A 10,896-nucleotide genomic window follows, 5' to 3' on the forward strand; every position below is an offset into this window, starting at 1 on the left:
GACTTCCATGTAGATGACACATATACCAGAAGACATGACAAGAAACACCAGACCTTAAAAGGAGCAGATTGATGTAGCCCCAAGTTCTGGGAAATCTACACCTATTCCGAGGAAAGACATAAAAGGCCCCCCTCCCTCCATCAGCCTGTGCCTCCTCCTTTTGCCCTGTGTCCCTAACTCCTCAGCCCCTCTGGAGCGGAGAGGCTGATTTGCGAGCAGGGCTCTGGTTTCTCCACTCTATGGCCACTGAGTAAACTGGTCCCATCAGTGCTCACTGTTCAGCTTCATTGCTTCACTACACCAAAAGGAAAAAAAATCCCACTTTGGGGGTCTCCCTTACTAAGGAAAAACCAACAAACTATTTGTAACACATTTATTTTATCATTTTCATCTAAATCTATGACAGGAGGAGATATGCTCTCTACATTTTAGATAAGGACACTGAAGCATGCACATGTCAAAGGCTCAATGCACTATCCAAGTGTGTGTTAGCACACATACACACACACATGCTCACACACATGCAGAGGACAGGGCTGGAACTCGAGTTCTGAGCCTATTCCTTCCTTCAGGCATCTATTCATAGGGTTTAGAATTTTCAATCAATAAATTTCAAAAAGCCACTCCCACTGGCACATTTCTACCTGATTTTTATATTACAAAAATAGTAGTAAAGTGTTTACTGGTGCTAGACACTGTATGTGGAGAAAATAAAGCCTGTGGGATTTGGGTTCTTTTGATCCCTGTGCTAGCACAGGGCATGGCATGCACTCAGTGTTTGATACATACTTAACCAGCTGTGAGCAACCACAGAAGCATTTGGGGGGAGCAGCACTCCATTCAAAATCACAGTAGGTTCCTGGGCTCATTTCTCATAATTGCTCGATAGGCAACCCCAAAGTCCCCCACCCTGGTCCAGGGGTCACTTGGTGCTTCCCACGTGGAGCCCAAGACCTGCAGGAGTCTGAACCCTGACTCCTACAGGTATCAGATACCAGGATAGGGGTTTCTCTGATGAGAATCTGACTTTGACAATTCTGACTTGGAGAACAAGCTGGCTTCCTGGGCTGGCCTGCAGACGGTGGGTCAGAGTTCTGTTGTTGTCTATTAATTCTACTCTTAAACCAAACTCATAGCTTCCTTTTTTCCTCATTTTTTAAATGAGACTTAGAACAATATAGCTTTTGCATGTGACTGTGACTTGCTTTGTGTTATAGCCTTTTTGTCCTTTGGAATCTGATCAGAAAAGAGCTAAATTAAGCATTAAGAACTCAAAATGTTCCCACCTTGTGGCCCCTTACCTGTGCCCCATACTTACACTTCCTCTCTCCAGGACCAATGTTCCTCCCATCAGAGACATTACCCTAGGGGTGTCCCAGCCAGATTGTCCTTTGAGGAGGGACTTGCTCTCCTTTGTGGGGACATGGCTGGCAGACAGACCTGCTCTACCATGTGCTCTTCCAAGAGCTCCTAAAAGCAACCTTACCCTAGCTGATTCCCTTTCCTAGGCAGCCAACACCTAGCTACAGAACAAGGCTGAGTTAAGAACATGACACCATTTTGGCCAGAGGAGGACAATGTTGTCCAAGATTTCTCAGATCTGTAGCCCTGTTTCATTGTTTCCTCTACCTAGACTTCACCCTTTCATTCATAGTTGCTAATAAAATCGTATTAGCAGGTTCCTATAAAATCTTACAGCCCAAATCCATGTAAGCAACTACTCTGGAAAACTCAACCTGTGAGTCTGCCTCACACCTTGTCTTCATTAGTTCCAGGGTCTTAGTTGCGTCTGTCATTAATATAGATATGCTTATAGTTCATACCTTCACCCCTTACTTCTTTAATTAAATCTGGGAGTGAAAACACACACACACACACACACACACACACACACACACACACACACACACCAGTCTAAACTTTGTGATAATCTCTTCTCTAAACTGTATATAGAGACAAGACCCTAAAACTGAGATGGGCAGGTGGCAGTTCCCTGTCTGACTTTGGATCTCAGATATGCAAGTATCTAATTTAAACCCAGAAAGCAGACAACCCTTGCCTCCCCATGGAATGGATGGGGCAGCTGAGTGATCTTATAGTTCTCCTGCACCTCTCATCTGAAGTGTGAGCATAACATTGAACCAAAGATCTCTGGTCAACAAAAGAAGAACAGAAAAAAAAAAAAACAGAAGATTAGAAAAGTCAATAGGAAGAAAGAGGAGATTGGGTTCAGCAAAGTTGTTGCTCTGAGCCATTCTTGATTTATGGTTTAGCTCCAGGCTCAGAGTCTCAGCCCAGAGCAAGAATTGAGCACAAATCCTCTGAGCCCCGAGCTGGTTTGGGAGCTCACTGTCTGGGCTTTAGACAGTAAGTGCACAAAGCTGTTGGCAATGGCAGACGGTGGCTCCAGACAGCTACTAGATTAAGGAGAGAACTTTTTCATTGGTGCTAAATTAAACATGATTCAAATCCTCATATGGCTAATATTTTGTACTTTTTTCTCATCAAAGAGTGATTTATTGAGTAGAGAAAATGGACATTCGGAGCAAACAGCGAGGTGAATGAGCAGAGCGGGGAAAATGTGTAGACTCAGCCTCTGTTTGCTGGTGAATCGCCCCCTACAGAATTATCACCAGCAATGAGAAAACACATCCATCAAGCAGACAGTGTGCTAGAGAGTCTGTGAATAAGAGCCAAGGAAGCAGCCACTGTCCCCTGTGTTCCCAATGTGAAAACATTCCAAAATTCAGACAGCAAAGACAAGGGCCCCCCGTTGTTCACACACCCTCAAATGAAACCTCATTACTGTGAGTCATTGTGTTCCAGTAGCTCTATTTCTCCTGACATTAAAGTGCAAGACTGTGAATATTTTATCAGACAACATAAGGCCCAAGATAACTGGTGGTTTGAGGCATTGCAATCACAAAAGGCTACCTACATCCCTTGAAGAATAGCAAATCAAATTAGATCAAGACGGCAGACTGAGAACATCCACTGTTTCCTCTCCTGTTCCAAGTCCCCAGAAATGCAGGGGGAAATGGGAAAGGGCCTGCACGCATGCACACATGTGTGTACAAGAGAAAAATTGCTCACCCATTGTCTTAGCTCATTTTCTATTGCTATGTAGAATACTTGACACTAAGTAATTTATTTTAAAAATTAAAAATTAAAAAATTGGCTCACAGTTCTGGAAGCTGGAAAGTCCAACCTTGGGCAACCACATCTGGAGCATGACTATGCTGCTTCAACTCATGATGGACAGTGGAAGAGACAAGAAAAGAGGTGGGGGGATACCTCACTTTATAACAGCCTACCCTCATGATAACTAATCCAGTCCTGTACGGATTAACCCAGTCCCACAAGAAAGTATAAACCCTCTTTGTGACCTTACTCTTAAAGGCCTCACTTCGTTAGCACCAGGATTTGGCAATCAAATTTCCACAAGAGTTTCAGAGGGGACAAGCATATTCAAATTAGAGCAACTAGCATTTTTAAAAAGAAATATCAATGGACAAAAGATGGAAGGCAAATTAGGTTTGTTTGACCAACAAAGAGGAAACAAGAGGCCAAACCTCATCCCAGGAGAAGAAACTAGAAAAAATAGGCACAGAGCTGGGTATTTTCTCAGCCTGAATGTCTAGGTCCAGGGAGCTGGAGAAGCCACCAGAGTTATGGAAACACATTTGGAGCAATTTGAGCAGCCAAATGGGCTCACCCTCCTTCACCATCCCCTCACTCACACCTCCACATCAATCAGAAGCAAGCATTTCCCCCAGACTGTAGCAGGGAGTTTGAAGGCTTTGGAGGAGCTGGTGTATGGCAATGGAACTTCTGACAAATAGGAGAAACGTTTCTAGGCAGCCCCCAGGCTCAGAGGACAAGGCACTCAAGTGTTTACCAGGCAGCACATCCCACCCCTTTCTCCAAAATCACTGGAGGCAGATTGCAGCATACAGAAACACAACCACACACGTACACAAACAAACAAACAAAAACCCAGAAAATGTTTAGGAGAAGTCACACTTGGGCAGAGAAGCATGGAAGACTACAAGTGGAAAATGAGCAAACAATGAAAATTAAGATAATAGAAGGAAGGATTTTAGGTGAAGTATAAACCTCAAAATTATAACAGAAGTGATTTCATCTATAAAATAAAAATTAGTTATTTTGACAAAGAACCAATTAGAGTTCTTAGAAATAAAACAACCTGTCAAAATTAAAGTCTTAAATAGACCAAATGTCAAATTTGGCATCACTGAAGACTGTTTAACTAGCTCCCACATGATACTCCCAGTTAATGAGCTGGGAGTCAGAGTTGAACAGTTCTCTCAGAATTCTATGCAGAAAGACAAAAAGTACTCATGAAATAAGTCTACAAATATGGAGAATAACTTCATGTTTGAAATATAAGAAAAACTTCATATTTGGGTGTCAAAATCCACTGAATCAGAAATCCAGTGCAATCTAGATGACACTTCCAACAGCCTTTCACTGAACTCCACAAGGTAATGATGAAAGAGAAGAGAAAACGTAGGGGCAAAAGAACAGTGAGAGAAGCTGGACCTACCACATAGGAAGCCCTGCCAGCTGACACGTGTGGTCACTCTGTATTGGGTCTTTACATGAACAAACACAGGTAAGTAAAAGAAAAAAAAAGCTCATAATAAGATGTTTTACATGTGGAGGTAGGACAAATCTAGAGATTTAAGCTATTCTCTTTGGGGGAGACAACTTCTGGCTTGTTACTGGGCTTCAGTAAGGACCAAAGACCATGGGGCATCAGTGACCGGGCACTCTGAGCTTCACATCATGCAGCAGGAGTTGGCCAACCCACCTAGTAATAAGAGTGGGTTTGCTTAACAGCAATTCACCACCAAGTGGAAATGGCATGACAGTGGCTTTGAAATGTGTCAACTGGGCTACGATGACCACTCTCCAGAAATACCATTCTATCATGCTCCTGCTTATGGTGGGCCACCGGGAAGAATCTGAGGACATCTGGATGATAGAAAAGCAGCAGCAGCCATCTGTAGTGTACGTGCAGCTGACTCACCTCACTAGCAAGAAGCACCTGGGACTGCACACACTCCACCTCACACTACATTGCCCTTTAGTTTTTCTGAATGGACCCATAGAAGGACTTTACCTCCATGATGAATGGTCACCAAGGGCAAAGGTTTGTCTTCACGGGGCTTCAGCTCATGCATGCCACACTTCAGTCTACTCATGGTCTTCCCTTGCTGCCTACCTGTTTTGTCAACTTGCAAAGAGAACAGCCTTACGGAGACTGTTGAACTAGCTCCCTCCTGAAACAAGCCAATTCCTTATAACAAATCCCATAGAAATTAAATTCCTACTGATTCTTGTCCATTGAGTCCTCACAGACACAAGAGACTAAACTCAAGCAAATTCAGAAGGTACAAGTAAATTACACACGTAACTAGGTCACCTCCCTCAATACCACCTCCCATTGACTGGGGTTGCCTCCTGTCCCTCAATCCATGCCATTGATCAAGGAACCAACAGATCAAGGAAGAAACACTTCAGCATGATGTGCTGACACCACAGAAGGCAGAATGCCACAGTCCAGAGGAGGGCCCCAGCACCACTCAAGGACAACCCTGAAGAACAAGGTGAAGGGAAATCCTTCTAGGCAGACCTTTGAGTTGTACATGGCCACCGTGACTGAAGTGAGAAGCCAGGGTATGTGTTTGCACTGGCTTACACACAGACTCAGTTTTGGCTGGATGATTGGGGCTTCCATGTTTGGAAGACAGGTGATAAGGATATCCGAAGAAAATGTAATGCATCTAAATTCTCGCAGGCTGTAAGATCTCTGTGCCCTCCATAAATATCCACCAAAGGAAATTCACTACAGAGGAGGCTCTAAATAATCAGAGGGACAGGGGCTGGGGACGTGGCTCAAGTGGTAGCGCGCTCGCCTGGCATGTGCTGGGTCCTGGGTTTGATCCTCAATACCACATAAAAATAAAATAAAGTTGTTGTGTCTACCTAAAACTAAAAAACAAATATTTAAAGAAAAATAATCAGATAGACAAAAAAAGGACATGTTCTGTGGATGTCAGGCACCCTCCTCAGACTCACAGTCATTTGTGATTTCTGTCTTGTAATTGTGATTCTCAAACTGAAATGATTTTACCCCCATGGGCACACATGCTTACATACTCAAAACCATAAGATAAACAAGGTCACCTCCTTTGAACATCTTTTTTATTTTATTGATAAGCAATTTCAAATGTCATCTTTATATGGCAAAGTAAAATACAATATTCACCCAATTTGTAAAGTGACTTGAAACCGGCAATAAAACTTCCTACTTGTGCTGATGCCTGGTTCCCAGTTCCCTTCCCACCCAAACACTGATTCTCACAACAAGGCAGCTCCACAATCCTAGGTATGGCATAGGCCATCAAATTATTACCATTATGTGCAATAATGAGCAACACAACAGAATCCTCTTCGATCCCTTCAAAAACACTGGATAACATCTCAGACATTATTTTGTTGGAATTTGGTGTATATGTATGTGAAGATCATTTGGACTCAGAAGAGAAATTTGAAATTAAGTTTTCTTCTTCGTTGTTTCTGAATATAAGATTTTTTTAGACTTTTTTAAAAGCATAAGCTATTAAACATTATTATTGCAAAACATTAATTTTAGGCAAATTGATAATAAACACTAGCCCCATGATGGATGGCATAACCCAGTTGGCCATACCTGTGTCCTTACTCAGTCACTGTTGCTACCAGAGGAAATGGGTAGAGGTTGGAAGAAATTATATCCAAAAAAAAAAAAAGGCCAGGTTCTCAATGGCAGTACTATTGACATTTAGAGCTGAATCTTTGGGGTGAGGCACTGTCCCAGGCATTGCCAGATGCTTAGCAGTATCCCCTGAAATGCCATCAATATCTTCCCTGCCCAGTTGTGACAACCAAAGCATATCCAGATATAACCAATGTCCCCTAGAGGCAAAAATCACTTCTCCCTAGCTACTGAGAACCACTGTGATAGAGACAAAGAACACAGATGACCGGAGACACAGAAGCTAATGTCTTTTTAAAATAGACACACATTCCATTTTGACCCTTCTGTGACTTCAAAAAGAAATTCATTCTGGTAAAATATAATAAAATGCAACCAGCCCTCACTGTGGCAAGCAAGAGTAGTTTTTAAGAGAAACCAAGAAAAGGTGTGTAAAAATCAGCTCTCTCCAGAGGCCTGGGCTCTTCTTGGATAGAATCTAATTCCATTCCCTTAAGAGAAGTCACTGGGAGACGCTGCTCATATTTTTTTTTTTCCACATGCCAGAAAATCATCTGTGGTAGATAAGACCTTATAGCCACTATTACTTTCAAACCACCTCAAATGACAATCTCATCCCTTGCCCTCCCTGAGCTGAGAACCATTTTCTTGGCTTTCCTGGCAGTGGCCAGAAGAGCCGACTAGGTGGGAGTCTCAGGAGGTACCTGAAACTACTCACCGAAAGACCAGGGCAGACCCAAGAACATGTCCATCATGAGCCAACCTCATTTTGAAAGAAGCCAGTGACATCATTTCAATAGTGCATTAATTCATTTCCAACTGAAAGGATTGTGTGAAAATATTTGTATCTCCAAATTTAAAACTAAAGCTGTAATCCCTTTATGAGAAAACCTGTCAAAGAGCCCTGCCCTCACAAGGAAACTCCTGTCACCTCCAGGGTCTGCATCTTCCCCATTGCCCAAGAACGTGTGCAGCCCTAGCTTGGCTCATGTGTCCCCAAAGTCCTTTTCATTCTGTTTTTATTTCAATCCTTAGGAACACAATTTTTCCTGGAGAAAGGGGGAAAGATGCAAAAGGACAAGTCAGAGGGATAACTCCTGTGGAGTTACCATCAACAGACCCTCCTTCTGTGCCTGACATCTTCTTACTTTCCCATAAACATGTTTGGAACCTAGCAATTGTAATCAAGAAAACAGAACTAACATACATGGATCAGATACATCTTTTTTGAGCAAACCACTGAACTCGCTCCATGAAATTCATCAGGCGGTTACTTTGCGATTATGTCTTTGTTTTTCATAAAACTTAAATTCTGATTCCTTTCATTTTGCATTTCTCTTCTATATCATGGTCAGATGTTGGAAAGTTGGACTTGCTATTAATTTTCCTGTTTTGCAAAAAGGTCAACAAATAAAAGGCCTCAATGATTGACATTATTCTAAATAGATCTCAGTTCTCCAAACTTTTTCTTTTAAGAGTTCTTATCACTGGATTTTTGCAACCTCTCTACTGCTCCCAATGTTATTAGAATACTATTAGGAGCCATCGTGTGTGTTTTCTGAGTGGCACCATTTTCAAAATGAAGAGTGTTTGCTAGAAACAAGAATCCCAGGGTTATTCTTTGCAAAGCTAACAGAATTCCTCACTGTAAATCTTTATCTAAAAGAAGCATATAATGTTTAATAGCTGAAGACTCAAGATACAAATTACTGTCGATAGTCCCATAAGTTGAATAAATTCATGAGTGTTCAATTAAAACATATGATTATATAGGGAAAAGTGGTGAAAAGTAAATGGAATTTTTCCTTAAGAGTCTTCTAAAAAAATTTTTCAGGAAATAGGTCTTCAGTGGAATATGGAGACCCCAGGAAAATAGTAGGCTAATGCTGTCCTAATTCATAGCCCAACTGAAGGTGCTGGCTTCTGTAAGGGAGTTTATTAGTACCTCAGGGACTGTACAGAGATACAAAGCTGTGTCTGCAATCAGCTGAGAACAGGAGAATGAAATATGAAGCAACAACTCCAGATGGGGGAGGCAAGGATATTGGCTATTTGGGTCTTTAGAGCCTGGCAAACAGCAGATAGATCTAATTTCAAACAAACTCTGTCCCCTTCTGTTCCACTCCTTAAGCATAATGATTCCACTTTGAGGAAAATTTCTCCAGTTATCACACTGGCTCAAACAAGTGGAAGAAAGGTGGCTTTTATGTTTTGTTAGTATCGTTTTGTTCAGAGGTTAGGAACTCACAACAGTGCCTCAAAGACCCTACGCGGTTGGGATCTCAAAAGTTAGATAATAAACACAAAGACAATCAACACAAAGAATGGACCTGGAAAACGGGAAGGTCACAGTGTCACCACATCATCTGTCTTGAGCTCAACATTGCCCGAGATGCCAATACAGGTGTAATGGAAACCATGTCCCTCTGGTGGCTTCATGCTCAAAGTCCTAACTCAAAAATGATAGGTAATAACTGGACGCTGGCACATACCTGGGATCCCAGCAACTCAAGAGGCTGAGGCAGGAGGGTCAAAAGTTCAAGGCCAGCCTCAGCAACTTAGCAAAACTCTGTCTCAAAATAAAATTTTTAAAAAGGGAGAAGAGGTTGGGAATGTAATTCTATGTAGAGCACTTGCTAGCAGGCACAAAGCCCTTGGTTCAATCCCCAGTATCATCAAAAATACATACCTAAGCTGGGCACAGTGGTATATGCTTGTCATCGCAGCGGCTTAGGAGGATCTCTAGTCAAAGCCAACCTCTCGGCAATGGCAAGGTGCTAAGCAACTCAATGAGACCCTGTCTCTAAATAAAATACAAAATAGGGTTGGGGATGTGGCTCAGTGGTCGAGTGTTCCTGGGTTTAATCTCCAGTACCAAAAAGATAAAAGGTAAGAAGCTATTGAATTAAACATGGTAAAAAATGTCTTTTACAAGACCAAGTCAAACAGGATCAAGATGTAATCCAGGAATGCCATACATGACGTTTTTTAAAACCTATAGGAGTGACTTAGAAAATGGAAAGCAATGACCCAGCCGAGTGATTCAGAGAAGCTGCCCAAAACCCTTCTTAAAAACCAAAGTGGAAGCCAGGTATGGAGGGGCACACCTGTAATCCCAGTGGCTTGGGCGGCTGAGGCAGGAGAATTGCAAGTTCAAAGCAATTGCCTCAGTAATTTAGCAAGAAAAAAAAAAAAAAGCATCCAAAACGGCTGCTGGATGATTTTCATTTCCCTCTTGCCTTCCAGAATGAACTAGCCCTGAGCATTTGAAGGCAGAGTGGCAGCTTCACAATCCTGGTGGCACCACTCACTCAGGGCCCCAGACAACACTTCTATGTTAACATTTTTATGAAAGGACATTATGGTTTAGATGTGAGGTGGCCCCTCGTGTACGAGACAATGCAAGGAAGTTTAGAGGTAAAATGATGGGGTTATGGGAGTTTTCACCTCATCAGTGAATTAACCCTCTGCTGGGGATTCACTGGGTGGTGGGTACAGGCAGGGAGGGTGTGGCTGGAGGAGGGGCTCTTGGGGTGTGTGCCCTTGGGTTGATGTTTTGACCCTGGTGAGGGAAGCCTCTCTCCTTCTGCTTCCTGGTGCCTTGCTCCCAGCTGTTTTTCTCTGCCACGCACTTGCACCATGATTTTCTGCCTCATTTCAAGTTTCAAGGAATGGATTCAGCTGTCTGTGGACTGAGACCTCTAAAATAGTCAGCCCTAAATAAACATTTCCTCTTCTAATTGCTCTTGTCAGGTCTTTTGATCATGGCAGAGAAAAAGCTGACTAAAACAGAGGATGACTGAGTCTTTCTTTCCCTAATTTCTGCAGCTTCGGAGGAACCGCCTGTGCCTGGTAAGGTCAAAGTCATGAGAGGTACGAAAACCACCCTGACTTCCCTCAAAAAAAAAAAAAAAGAAATCCAATTCCTACAAAGAAAGAGCTCCAGAAGCAGCCCACTCACGGGAACAGACCCAGACGCCCCAGCAAGCCTGGGCTTTGACCTCCAGAGACCTCTGGATGTGCCAAAATGAAAGGAGGAAAGCTGGGAAGAATACCAACTTAGGGCCACGGATGGCTTTCTGGGTCAAGGACCAGTGCAAACATGCTCTACT

Source organism: Callospermophilus lateralis, chromosome 5, assembly GCF_048772815.1.
Source record: "Callospermophilus lateralis isolate mCalLat2 chromosome 5, mCalLat2.hap1, whole genome shotgun sequence".
Classification (NCBI taxonomy): domain Eukaryota; kingdom Metazoa; phylum Chordata; class Mammalia; order Rodentia; family Sciuridae; genus Callospermophilus; species Callospermophilus lateralis.